This window comes from Neofelis nebulosa, chromosome 6, assembly GCF_028018385.1.
Source record: "Neofelis nebulosa isolate mNeoNeb1 chromosome 6, mNeoNeb1.pri, whole genome shotgun sequence".
In the NCBI taxonomy this organism is placed as follows: domain Eukaryota; kingdom Metazoa; phylum Chordata; class Mammalia; order Carnivora; family Felidae; genus Neofelis; species Neofelis nebulosa.
The window spans coordinates 31,887,310-31,901,738 of NC_080787.1; the positions used below are offsets into that span (position 1 = coordinate 31,887,310).

At 38.3% G+C, this 14,429-nt stretch overlaps 1 protein-coding gene and 1 pseudogene across 6 annotated transcripts in view; one reads left to right on the top strand and one right to left on the bottom strand.

The window, feature by feature from the left end:
- EXOC2 (exocyst complex component 2) overlaps positions 1–14,429 on the top strand; it is a 282,492-nt gene that overhangs the window by 42,537 nt on the left and 225,526 nt on the right. The window lies entirely within an intron of this gene.
- LOC131515375 (elongation factor 1-alpha 1-like) lies at positions 443–7,100 on the bottom strand (annotated as a pseudogene).

Consider the following 14,429-nt stretch of genomic DNA (forward strand, 5'->3'; position numbering starts at 1 on the left):
ATGGAGAAGCCCCAGGCTGTGATTGAACTAATGCAGTTAGAAGGGCTATTTAGAAGGGCTTCTTGATAACGTCCAGTCCTTGCAAGCTTTCCATCTACACTTGAGTCATTTGGGTCCCGTTTGGGGTCCTTCCGGGGGAGTGAGCCCAAGCATAAGCCTGGGTATCTAGTGTCCCAGCTGGGGCATTCTCCTCTAGCCATTTTAGAGCCATCTGGGTAATTTGGTGATGCTCCCCCATGTCAAAGAGGGTCAGGAGGAGTTGGCAGCAGTTGATCCATATAGGTTTATGGGTTTGAATTATGGACTGCATTAGTTCAGTCATAGCCTGGGGCTTCTCCGTATAGGAGGGAGTGCGGTACTTCCAACTTAGGAAGTAGTAAAGTACACTAAAACACACTGGCCTCCTTGGATCTGGCCTTCCTGATCATAATAGATGGGTCCCCTATTTTCCCTCAGTGGCATCTGTAGGGCTCCCTGGTGTTGCTGCAGGGTGGGGGGGGATGTCTCTGCTAGCCTGATCTAGTCGCCTTCCGGGAGGGGTGTATGGGGTTAAGACCAGTGGTCCGGGAGAGCTGGTCACATCCAGAGAGGCCAAGGGTGCTAGAGGTGGTGAGGACTCAGGACTAGGGGCAGGTTCTGGTGGGGTTTTGGCAGCCGGGGCAGCTGGAAGTGCAGGTGGCAGTGAGGGGTACAGTGGGGCATATGGTGGTGGGGTCCCCTTAGGCTCTCCTGACAGTGTGGGTTTTTTCAGTTTTTGGCCAGCATATGGAAGAAGCTGTGACACGACCCATCATAACTTTACAGTTCTCTTCAGTACAGACATTTAGCCAAGGCGGCTGGGATAGGACCAGGTCTTGCCAACAGTCAATGTAAGGAAATTGGTCATGGTGGTCTGGATCCCCCATAACGACCCTGAACACTCAGCCAACTAATTCCTTACCAAGTGAGCCCTCAGAGGGCCAGTCCAATGATGGCCAATGATGGCCAGTCAATTTCACAGAATGTCTGGAGCTTTCCGGGAGTTAATTTCACGCCATATCTCCTGAATATCCCTTTTTGAAATTCCTCAACATACACTCCAGGGGAGTTGATTTACTCTGTTTTCCACTCGTTTCCTCCCCCTAATGGACAACTTCCATGCACAGGAGAGGAAAAAGGGGGAAGGGAGGGACTAATTTGGGAAGGACGCACACTCACTTTGTCTGTTTCTGGCTGCTCGCCTCTCAGAGATACCTCAGGAGCCTCTTAGCATTGGTGGGTCAGTATCAAGCCCTGACCTAGATCAAACTCTTGAGGTTGCCGTGGAACCGCAGATCGGGACTGAACACTCACTTCAGCACATAGGTCAGGTTGGAAACTTTCTGTTGACTGTCTCATTCACACATAGTCATGCAGTGACTCTAACCTGCCACCTGGCGCCTAGTGCCTTGGAATTGTGGTTTTGTTCCTTAGGGAACTACTCTGGTAACTCTGTGAGGTGATCAGGCTCCCCTTCTGCCTCTTATGGGCAGGTCTACCAAACAAACCCAGTTCTTACCCATCTGACAGGCGGCTCTCCCTGAACTGGCTTCTGGACCTCACCGGGTTCTGTTGTGCATCCAGGGTATTCACCCTAGCATCCTGTTAGGGGCTAGTCTCCTATGGATCAAGTGGTCTGTTGGCATCAGGTGAGGTTGCTTCTCCCACCACTCCAAGGTTTGCACCCTGGTGACAAAAGAGGTGGAAACGCACCGTCTCAAAACCTGGACTTAAGCCCCCAAGAAATGTAGCAGGATTCTTGCACAGAGGGATGGGACACCAAGGCTTTTCTGTCCAGGAAACAGCTTTATTCATTGTGCCAGCACAGGCTCAGTGAGTTCATACTTGAAAAACTAAGTCCTGAGCACAGCGGGGAGCTGGGGGAGAGGTTGCCTTTTGTACAGTTTTTGCTCCTTTGTCTCCATATATGGTAACATACAGTCTGAATGGGCAGTCTACATTACAGAGTCATGAAGAATGTCACACAGGTGCACATAGCCAGGTTACCTTCCCTTGTCTTGAGGTTTTCACCACATTCCTTAAGGAGGGGCTCTACCACAAATTCAGTTTATTTGTTAAAGATAAATGTATAGAGATTTCTTATTTATCTTGTGTTAGTTTGGTAACTTGTCCTTTTAAGGAATTCTTCTCCTCATCCAAGTTGTAAAATTCATTCATAAAGTTTTTCATAATATTCTTTCATTACTCCTTAAAAAATATCTTTAGTTCTGTGTCTCCCTCTCTCTCTGCCCCTCCCCTGTTCATGCTCTGTCTCTCTCTGTCCCAAAAATAAATTTAAAAATGTTGAAAAAAAAAAATTAAAAAAAAAAATATCTTTAGTATCTATAGTTATCTGCTCTTTCATTTCTGAAATTGGTAATTGTGTTTCTTCTTTTGAAAAGAGTTTTGCTAGTATTAATTGATCAATTTTTGCAGAAAGACTTTTGGCTTTACAGTTTTTTTCTCTATGTATGTATGTATGTATGTATGTATGTATGTATTTATTTATTATTATCACTCTGTTATTTTCCTTATTCTGCTTCCTTTGTTCTTCCTCCCTGCCACTTTGCATTTAATTAGCTTATTTGCCTTTTCTAATTTCTTGATATAGAAACATATAACCTTAATTTTAATGTTTTTCCTCCTATCATGAGCTTTTAATGCACCATTTTGTCTCCATCCCACAAATTTTGATTATATTTTCATTAACATTCAGTTCATACATTTTTTTTTTTTATTTCCCTCTTCATTATTTTTTTTGACTGTTGGGTTATTTAAGTGTGTTGTTTAATTTCCAAATGATGTGGGGAACAAAGGCAAAAGAAAAATTAAATTTTCATTACAACTTGAGCCCATTGACAAATCCTTGAGACAGGCAGAGTGACCTTCCTATAGGAATTCAGCTGCCTTGATGCTAATACTTTTTGCTAAGGGCAAAAAGCAATCTTAGCTTCACATTATCCTGACCTCTAGGATCCTGATAAGCCTTCTTTAACTTATAAAAATTCCTTTGGAAACTTCCTTTATCTCTATTTCCTGAAGATAATTGTTGGCAGTCATCCTTCAAGCATATGGCCCACTGATACGTATCTGTAGGGTCTCATGACTAAGGTTTTAGTAGACAGTAATAAATGACCTTTTCCTTACAATAGCTAGCCCCCTCAAAGTCCTGGAAACCTTGCTTCCCAAATTCCTTAGACTTACGCCATTTCTAATCCCCTCCCAACTTGGAAGTGTGGTAGCCACTCCTCACAACCCTGATGCAACCCTTTCTGCCTGGTCCTGTCCCTGTGCTTTAATAAAACCACCTTTTTGCACTGAAGACATCTCAAGAATTCTTTTTTGATTATTCACTCCCTAACCCCAACATTTCCACATCACCAAATACTTGGATAAATTGTATTGCTTTGCTTTCTATTTTAATTCCTTTGTAGTCTTTGGAATTTCAGTCTTTGGAATTGATTGTGACATACTTTATGGCCCAGTATATAGTTTATTTATAGGGTGAAAATTCTTTACTCATTTGAAAAGGAGCTTTGGTAAATGTCAGGTCAAGATGATCCATAGTGGTGTTCATATTTTCTATAGCCTTACTGATTTCTTTATTTTTGTTTAATTGTTATCCCTATTTAAAGAGTATAAAAATCTCTAACCATGATTGTGGATTTATCTCTTTTGCCCTATCACTCAGTATTTGCTTCATGTGTTTTGAAGCTCTATTCTTAGCTGTATACACAGTTTGGATGGTTATGTCCTGATGAATTCACCCTCTCTCATTATAAAGTCTTTCAGGTTACTGTGTGTGATTTAATTTCTCTTTCAGATTAAAGAAATTTCTTCAGCATTTCTTGTCATACAGATTTGTTCCTAGTGAGGTTCCTTTATTTGAAAATAACCAGTTTTATTCCTTTTTTTGGTCAGCTTTATTGAGGTATATAATTGACAAATAAAATTGTATTATACTTAAAGCATACAACATAATGATTTGATATTATATACATTGAGATATATACATTCAACAATTATAGTTGATCTACACATCTATCATTTCACGTATTTACCCTTTTTTGTTTTATTTATTTGGTGAAAATACTTCAGTTCTATTCTCTCAGCAAATTTGTTATATACAATATGGTGTTACCAGGTATAGTCACTATTAGATCCTTAGACTTTATTTGTAACTGAAAGTTTGTATCCTTTTACCGGCTTTTCCCCGTTTTCCCTTACTCCACAACCCCTAACAATCATCATTCTACTGTTTCTATGAGTTAGCCTTAAAAAAAAAAAAAGTTTTATTTTTTACTTATTTTTTTAGGTTCCACATTTTTTTAGTAATACCATGTAATATTTGTCTTTCTCTGAATGCCTTATTTCACTAAGCGTAATGTTCTCTAGTTTTATCCATCTTACACAAATGACAAGATTCCCTTCTTTTTAAAGGCTAAATAATAATCCATTGTATGTGTATGTTACATTTTCTTTTATTCATTCATCCATCCATTGACATTTATGTTGTTTCCATATCTTGGCTATTGTGAATAATGAATGCTGCAGTGAACATGAGAATACATATATCTCCCTGAGATAATGATTTTATTTCATTAGGCTATATATTCAGAAGTGGGATTGCTGCATCATATGAAAGTTTCTTTAAAAATTTTTTTTTTCTTCATTAAACATTGTTTTAATGGGTTTCAAAATTTCTACAGATTTTTGGTCAAGTTCTTTCCATCAAAAAGTACTGAATTTAGAGGTGCCTGGGTGGCTCAGTGGGTGAAGTTGTGTGACTTAGGCTCAGGTCATGATTTCATGGCTCATGCCTTTGAGCCCCGCATCAGGCTGTCTGCTGTCAACACAGAGCCTGCTTTGGATCCTGTCTCCCACTCTCTGCTCCTCCCCCTCCCGCCCCCCCCCCCCCTTCCCCGTCTCTCTCAAAAATAAACATTAAAATTTTTTTTTCTTTTAGTACTGAATTTAAGGGGTGCCTGGAGTGGCTCAGTTGGTTAAATGTCCAACTCTTGATTTTGGCTCAGGCCATGATCTCATGGTTTATGAGATGGAGCCTTGTGTTGGGCTCTGCACTGTCAGTATAAACTCTCTCTCTCTTCCTCTCAAAATAAATAATGAAAACATTAAAAAAAATAATGAATTTAAAAACTAATAATTTAAAACTGCCATATATACACACTGCCCCCACCCACATGCCAAATGGTTCAGATTATTCTCCTTTCCTTCTTAAGGTTTTCTCTGCATTATTATTGTTAACTAGTCTTTTACTATTAAACTTAAATGAACTGAGACAAATAGTACTGAGACTGTTCTTCCACCACTGATTAAGATTGGGGTGGCAGGTATTAGGGATAATATCCATTTAGATTTTTGACCTTTCTGAGAAGATTTGGTGACCTTGCCTGCTCCAGCAGTCTTCTTGTCCATGCTTTGATGACACCCACAGCAACTGTCTGTCACGTCATGAACAGCAACATGACCCCTAAGAGGATAGTCAGAGGAGCCCTCAACACATGTGAACCTGCCAGGAACCATATCAACAATGACAGGATCCACATTTCAAGAGTAACTTCTGGCTACTTTTCAAAATGATGATCAATCTTTTCTCTCCTCTCAGCAAACTTGCAAGCACAGACACAAACCAGCATTGATTTGGCCTGGAGGGCTCAGGTTAATCACTTGAGCCATGAAGCCGGTCGCTTCTGTTGATGGGTCATTTTGCTGTTACCAGCCATGTTACTTCGATCAACATCTCTGGCAGACAAATTCTTTACATTGAAGCCCACATTGTCCCTAGGAAGAGCTTCACTCAAGAGTCAGTTGTAATGTTGACTGGAACAAAGGTGACCATCATGCTGGGTTTGAGAGTCTCCCTTCAGTCCAAAGACACAGAACCAATACCACCAATTTCGTAGATGTCCTGGAGGAGGGTCAGATGCAAGGGTTTGTCAGTTGGATGAGTTGGGTGTAGGATACAATTTAGAGCTTTAAGCAGCATCGCTCCACTGTCATTACCATCTTTAAGAATTATTTTCCATCCCTTGAACCAAGGCATGTTGTTCTCATTCCAACCAGAAAGTGGCACAAATGCTACTCTGTCAGGGTTGTAGCCAATTTTCTAAATGTAGGTGCTGACTTATTTAATTTCCTCATATCTCTTTTGGCTGTAGAGTGGCTTAATGGTATCCATTTTGTTAATACCAATAATTAGTTGTTTCAGACTCAGTGTGTAAGCCAGAGGGACATGCTCATGTGTCTTCCTGTTGCGGGATCATTTGAGAGAGTCTCCAAGGATCCTTGAGACATTTCATGGTACAACTTAGTAAGTTCATTCAAGTAACATGGAGATAGGACCTGTGGGCAGAAAGAGTTGTACTTTTCTGTATGAGGCTAGTGCTTATATGCTTAGGGATCATGGGGGAGGGGACACGGAGGGAGTATTAGATCATAAATGTTTTCTTCGAATTTCTACTTGTAAAACTACTTTCGCAAGATTTCTTGGGTGCTTAATTATAGGTGAGATTTACAAGCATTCATTATACCTTTTAAGAATATAGCAACCAGCATGTATTTGATCCTTATCAGAACTATGCAGGTTAGAGGTCAGCATTCTAGGCTAAAGATGAACATTTTTCTGCTTCTATCCCTCATCATTCCCATTCTTGAAGATACCTGCTTCAAATTCATAAACACCATCAACAACAACCAGGACAGCATAGTCTGATGTGTGCCTATAATCATATATTTATATATACACACATACACATACATATATATTTATCAAGTCTCTGTGTGTTGGGGCACCAATGATGGTCACATAACACTTGCTGGTCTCAAATTTCCACAGAGATATCAGTGGTGATACCATACTCACATTCAATTTTCAGTTCATCCAAGATCCAGGCATACTTGAAAGAGCTCTTTCTCATCTCAGCAGGTTTCTTCTCAAATATTGTAATGGTTCTTATATTGATCCCACCACATTTGTAGATAAGATTGCCAAGGGTGGTAAACGTGCCCAAATCTACATGTCTAATGATAATGGTGTTGGATTGAGCCTTTTCCTTATCCATTTTGGCTTAGATTTAGCAGTGGTTTCATGACACCCTCTGTTCTGGTGGCAAACCTATTGTGAAAAACTATTTTTAATTTCTTGAGGACCCTCCTTGCTATTTTCCATAGTGGCTGTACCAATTTCCATTTCCACCAGCAGTATATAAGTGCTTTGTTTTGTCTACAGCTAACATTGTTAATCTCTTTTTTATTAGAAGAATTTTTTTAAATGTTTATTTTTGAGAGAGTAAGCAGGGAATGGCATGAGAGAGAATCCCAAGCAGGCTCTATGCTGTCAGCACAGAGACAAGTGTGGGGCTGGAACTAATGAACTGTGAGATCATGACCTGAGCTACAATCAAGAGTTAGAGTGAGCCACCCAGGTGCCCCAAGAATTTTTTAAGTTTAAGAGAATGACAAAGAGAGAAAGAGAATCCCAAACAGGTTCCACATTGTCAGCACAGAGCCTGATGCGGGGCTCGAACCCCTGAACATATCAGCTCATCAACTTCAGCTCAGGTCATGATCTCACTGCTCGTGAGTTCAAGCCCTACATTGGGCTCTGTGCTGACAACTCAGAGCCTGGAGCCTGCTTTCAATTCTGTGTCTCCTCTCTCTGCCCCTCCCCCACTCACGTTCTGTCTCTTTCTCTCAAAAATAAATAAACGTTAAAAATAAACCTTCATTTTTGACTTTTTTTTCCCCCTTTCAGCACTTTAAGGATGTTCCATTTGTCTTTTGGCTAGTTTTTCTGATTGGAAATTATCATCATACAGTCATTCTTATTTATCAGTGTTATGTGTCACTGTTATTCACATCTGATTTTAAGATTGTATCTTTGATTTTTAGCAGTTTGACTTCAGTGTGTCTTGGTTCAATTTTCTTTATATTTATCTTGCCTAGGGATTGCTGGACTTTGTAGGTATCTAGAAAATAACAGTTTTCAATAAATTTGGGAAAATTTCACCCATTGTTTTCTTGAAGTATTGTTTTCTGCCCCATTTTCTCTCCTCCCTCCTTCTGAGACTTCACTCATACCAGTGTTCAATATTTTCCATACGTCCCTGGTCCATAGGTTCCTTTTCTTTTTTCTCTTCTTTATATTATATAGTTTCGATTGATCTATGTTCATGTTCATTGTTTCTTCAACTATCTTTTGTTCAACTCATCAGTGTATTTTTCATTTCATATATTGTACCTAGAATTTCGATTTCAGTTTTGCTATTTTGAATATCCATACATTCATTCATTATGATAATATGTTCTTTAATAGTTTATTTGTTATAAACTCTTTCAGATTCTTGTTTACTAATTTGGATTTGGCTCATTTTGTTTCTATTGTCTGCTTTGTTACTTGACTAGGGGCTATGTATTTTTCACTTTTTTTAAATGGGTCCAATCATTTTTATTGTATCCTAGGTATGTGGATAATACATTTTAAGACTTTGGATTTTTTTGTATTCTTCTGAAGAGCATTGGCTTTTTAAAAATTTTTCATTAAAGAATATTTTTTAACAGACATTGTTAATTTGATTAGATTCAGATTTCAAAATCTTGTCTCTCCTGTAGTGGGCAGCAATTGAAATCACTGCTTCTTTCATTCTTTAAGCTTTCATTCTTTAAGTTGCTGTCTACTGTGCTATTTGGAGTCTCTCACGTACCGTTCAGGGGTCAGCCCAGGGTTTCAGTAATGTTTTTCTGCCTCTGTGGCTCCATCTGCTCCAGGACTTTGTTCCTCTCTTTCTAGTTACTGTTAGCTCAAATCTCCATCCTCCTACTCCTCAAGCCATAGGACTGTGGCTTTATGATTTTGTTTAGCTCCCTGTGCTAGTAAACTGGGAAGTTCTCTCAGATGAAAACTGAGTATCTAATATCTGTGTGTATTGAGTGATTTTTAAATTCTCTGAAATATCCTAGCAAAATACTATAAACTTTGTATGCCTCTTTAAACTTATCTGAAGAATTTTTTAAATGTTTACTTACTAATTTTGAGAGAGCAAGAGCACACACACACACACACACACACACACACACACGTACATTCGGTGGTGGGGGAGGGGAGGATGGAGGAGCAGAGAGAGATAGAGACAGAGGCAGAGAAACCCAGGCAGGCTCCATGCTCAGTGCAGAGCCCAACCTGAGGCTTGATCTGCCAACAGTGAGATCAATGACCTGAGCTGAAATCAAGAGTCAGACACTTAATCGACTGAGCCACCCAGATACCCCCTGAAGAAATTTTTTGTTATCTTTTTTTAACATTTTTTTAATTAAAAAAATATGTTAGTTAATATATAGTGTATTAATGATTTCAAGAATAGAATTTAGTTATTCATCACTTACATGTAACACCAAATGTTCATCCCAACAAATGCCCTCCTTCATGGTAATCGCCCATTTAGCTCATCCTTCCACACAACACCCCTCAAGCAAACCTCAGTTTGTTCTCTCTACTTAAGAGTCCCTTATGGTTTGTCTCCCTCTCTGTTTTTATCTTATTTTTCCTTCCCTTCCCCTCTGTTTTATTTTTTTAAGTTCCACATATGAGTGAAATCATATGATATTTATCTTTCTGCGATAGACTTATTTCACTTAGCATAATATACTCTGGTTCCATCCATGTTGTTGCAAATGGCAAGATTTCATTCTTCTTGATTGCTAATATTCCATTATATGTATACACACTACATCTTCATTATCCAATTATTAGTCGATGTACATTTGGGCTCTTTCCATACTCTGGCTATTGTTGATAGTGCTGCCATAAACACTGGGGTGCATGTGCCCCTTCGAATCAGCAGTCCTGTGTCTGTTGGGTAAATACCTAGTAGTGCAATTGCTGAGTCATAGGTAGTTCTATTTTTAAGTTTTTGAGGAACCTCCATACTGTTTTCTAGAGTGGTTGTACCAGTTTACTTTCCCACCAGCAGTGCAAAAGGGTTCCTCTTTCTCTGCATCCTCACCAACATCAATTATCACCTGAGTTGTTAATTTTAGCCATTCTGACAGGTGTGTGGTAGTATCTCATTGTGGTTTTGATTTGTATTTCCCTGAGGATGAGTGATGTTGGACAGCTTTTCATGTGTCTGTTAGCCATCTGGATGTCTTCTTTGAAAAAGTGTCTATTCATGTCTTATGCCCATTTGTTCACTTGATTATTTGTTTTTTTGTGTGTTGAGTTTGAAAAGTTCTTTATAGATTTTGGATACTAACCCTTTAACCGATATGTCATTTGCAAATATTTTCTCCCATTTTTAGTTTTGCTGATTGTTTACTGTGCAGAAACTTTTTACTTTGATGAGGCCCCAATAGTTCATTTTACTTTTTGTTTCTTGCCTCTGGAGACATATCAACTAAGAACTTGCTGGGGTCGAGGTCAAAGAGGTTGTTGCCTGTTTTCTCTTCTAGGATTTTGATGGCTTCCTGTCTTACATTTAGGTCTTTCATCCATTTTGAGTTTATTTTTTTGTATGGTATAAGAAAGTGGTCCAGGTTCATTCTTTTTTTTAAATTTTTTTTTTAACTTTTTTTTATTTATTTTTGAGACAGGGAGAGACAGAGCATGAACAGGGGAGGGTCAGAGAGAGGGAGGCACAGAATCTGAAACAGGCTCCAGGCTCTGAGCAGTCAGCACAGAGCCTGACGCGGGGCTCGAACTCACGGACCGCGAGATCATGACCTGAGCCGAAGTCGGCCGCTTAACCGACTGAGCCACCCAGGCGCCCCATCATTCTTCTGCATGTTGCTGTCCAGTTTTCCCAACACCATTTGCTGAAGAGACTGACTTTTTTCCATTGGATATTCTTTCTTGCTTTGTCAAAGATTAGTTGGCCATACATTGGAACATTTCTGGATTCTCTGTTCTGTTCCACTGATCTATGTGTTTTTGTGCCAGTACTCTCCTGTCTTAATGATTACTGCTTTGTAATACAGCTTGGAAGTCCAGAATTGTGATGCCTCCAGCTTTGGTTTTCTTTTTCAGGATTGCTTTGGCTATTCAGGCTCTTTTCTGGTTCCATACAAATTTTAGAATTGTTTATTTAGCTCTGTGAAGACTGCTGGTGTTATTTTGATAGAGATTGCATTGAATGTGCTGATTGTTTTGGGTAGTATCGACATTTTAACAATATTTGTTCTCCCAATCCATGAGTATGGAATTTTTTCCACTTTCTTGTGTCTTCTTCTTCAGTTTCTTTCATAAGCTTTGTATAGGTTTCAGTTTATAGATTTTCACCTCTTTTGTTAGGCTTATTCCTAGGTATTTTATGGTGTTTGGTGCAATTTTAAATGGAATCAATTCCTTGATTTCTCTTTCTGTTGCTTTATTATTGGTGTATCAATTTCTGTATGTTGTTTTTATGTCCTTCGACTTTCCTGAATTCATGTATCAGTTCTAGCAGTTTTTTTTTTTTTTTTTTTAAATTTTTTTTTTTTTCAACATTTTTTATTTTTGGGACAGAGAGAGACAGAGCATGAACGGGGGAGGGGCAGAGAGAGAGGGAGACACAGAATCGGAAACAGGCTCCAGGCTCCGAGCCATCAGCCCAGAGCCTGACGCGGGGCTCGAACTCACGGACCGCGAGATCGTGACCTGGCTGAAGTCGGACGCTTAACCGACTGCGCCACCCAGGCGCCCCAGTTCTAGCAGTTTTTTGATGTAGTGGAGTATCATGTCATCTGCGAAGAGTGAAAGTTTGACTTTCTCCTTGCCGAGTTGGATGCATTTTATTTTTTTTTAATTTATTTTTATTTATTTATTATTATTATTATTTATTTATTTTTTTGTCTGATTGCTGAGGCTAGGACTTCCAACACTATGTTGATTAACAGTGGTGAGAGTGGGCATCACTGTCTTGTTCTTGGCTTTAGAGGGAAAGCTCAGTTTTTTCCCAATGAGGATGATATTAGTTGTGAATTTTTCATATATGGCCTTCATGATTTTGAGGTATGTTCCTTCTCTCCCTACTTTCTTGAGGGTTTTTATAAAGAAAGGATGCTGTATTTTGTCATGCTTTCTCTGCATCTGTTGAGAGTATCATGAGGTTCTTATCCTTTCTTTTTTTAATGTGATGTATCACATTGATTGATTTGCAGATATTGAACCAGCCCTGCATCCCAGGAATAAATCCCATTTAATTGTGGTGAATAATTCTTTTAATGTATTGTTGGATCCCATTTGCTAGTATCTTGTTAAGAATTTTTGCATCCATGTTCATCAGGGAAATTGGTCTGTAGTTCACCTTTTTTGTAGGGTCTTTGGTTTTGGAATCAAGGTAATGCTGGACTCGTAGAATTAGTTTTGAAGTTTTCCTTTCATTTATATTTTTTGGAACAACCTCAAAAGAGTAGGTGTTAACTCTTCTTTGAATGTTTGGTAGAATTCCCCTGAAAAGTCATCTGGCCCTGGACTGTTGTTTGTTGGGAGATTTTTGATTACTGATGCAATTTCCTTACTGGTTATGGGTCTGTTCAAATTTTCTATTTCTTTCTGTTTCAGTTTCGGTAGTTTATATGTTTCTAGGAATTTGTTAATTTCTTCCAGATTGTCATTTCTTCCAGATTTGTTCATTTCTTCCAGAATTTTTCAGTGTATAATTGTTCATAATATTCTCTTATTGTTTGTGTTTCTGCAGTGTTTGTTGTGATCTCCTCTTTCTTTCATGATTTTATTTGGGTACTTTTTTTATCAGTCTGACTGGGGGTTTATCAATTTTATTAATTCTTTCAAAGAACCAACTCCTGGTTTCATTGTTCTGTTGTTTTAATATCTGTATCATTGATTTCTGCTCTGATGTCTATTATTTTCCTTCTTGTGCTGGTTTTGGGCTTTATTTGCTGGTTTTTTTTTTTTTCCCCCCCCCAGCTGTTAAGTTGTGAACTTGAGACCTTTCTTGCTTCTTTAGGAAGACCTGGATTGCTATATACTTCCCTCTTATGCCTTTGCTGCATCCCAGAAGTTTTAGATTGTCGTGTGTTCATTTTCATTGGCTTCCATGTACTTTTTAATTTCCTCTTTAGTTTCTTGGTTAACCCATTCGTTCTTTAGTAGGATGTTCTTTAATCTCCAAGTATTCATGGTCTTTCTTGTGGTTGATTTCCAGTTTTATAGCATTATGGTCTCAAAATATGCAAGGTATGATCTTGATCTTTTTGTACTTGTTGAGGATTGATTTATAACCTAGTATGTGATCTATTCTGGAGAATGTTTCATGTGCACTCAAGAAAAATGTGTATTCTGCTTTAGGATGAAATGTTCTGAATATATCTGTTAAGTTCATCTGGTCCAGTGTGTCATTCAAAGCCATTCTTTCCTTGTTGATTTTCTGCTTACATGATCGGTCCATTGTTGTAAGTGGGGTGTTGAAGTCCCCTACTATTATGGTATTATTATCAATGAGTTATTTTATGTTTGTGATTAATTGACTTACATATTTGGGTTCTTTCATGTTGGAAGCCTAAATACTTACAATTGTTAGATCTTTTTGGTGGATAGACCTCTTAATTATGATAGAATGCCCTCCTTCATCTCTTGTTGCAGTCTTTATTTTAAAATTTAGATTGTCTGATGTAATCCGGCCTTCTTTTGATGACCATTGTCATGATAGATGGTTCTCCATCCCCTTACTTTCAATCTGCTGGTGTCTTTAGGTGTCCTAGTTCCTTTCCATTTCCATACAATTTCCTGATCAGCTTGTCAATTTCTGCAAAAAAGCCAGCTGAGAATTTAATAGGGATTGAATTTTATTTACAGATCAAGTTGAGTATTGTCATCTTAACAGTATTAAGCCTTCCTGTCCATATCTTTCCATTTATTTAGCTTTTGAATCTTTTTCAATATTATCTTGTGGTTTTCAAAGTACTAGTTTTGCATTTTTGTAAAATGTACTACTGAGTATTTTATTCTTTGTGAAGGTGTTGTATACAAGTGTCCTTTAAACTTTTAAAAGATTTTTGCATGGATATACCTAATATACATGTCTATATACCCAATAGGTATATAGACTATGTCTCTATACCCAATAGGTTATATAGACTATGTCTCTTTACTTTACCCCTTGTATTTCTTCTCTTTGTCCTATTTTAATTCCAGTGTTCCACTGATACCATGAAACATTCAGAAAACATTCAGAATTTATGTGATTTCTTTCAGCAGTCATATGATAATATTTATTTTGTGAGATATGTATGATAAGCATTGGTTGTATAGAGTTGGTTAAACATCTTGTGTTTTCAAAGAGGAGATGTAAACATGATATCTAAGATTTAACACAGTGAATATTAGAATTATGTATCAGAAGCATTGTAGAGGATCAGGGAGACTATTTTAGATTGACCTTGAAATATTGGTAAGG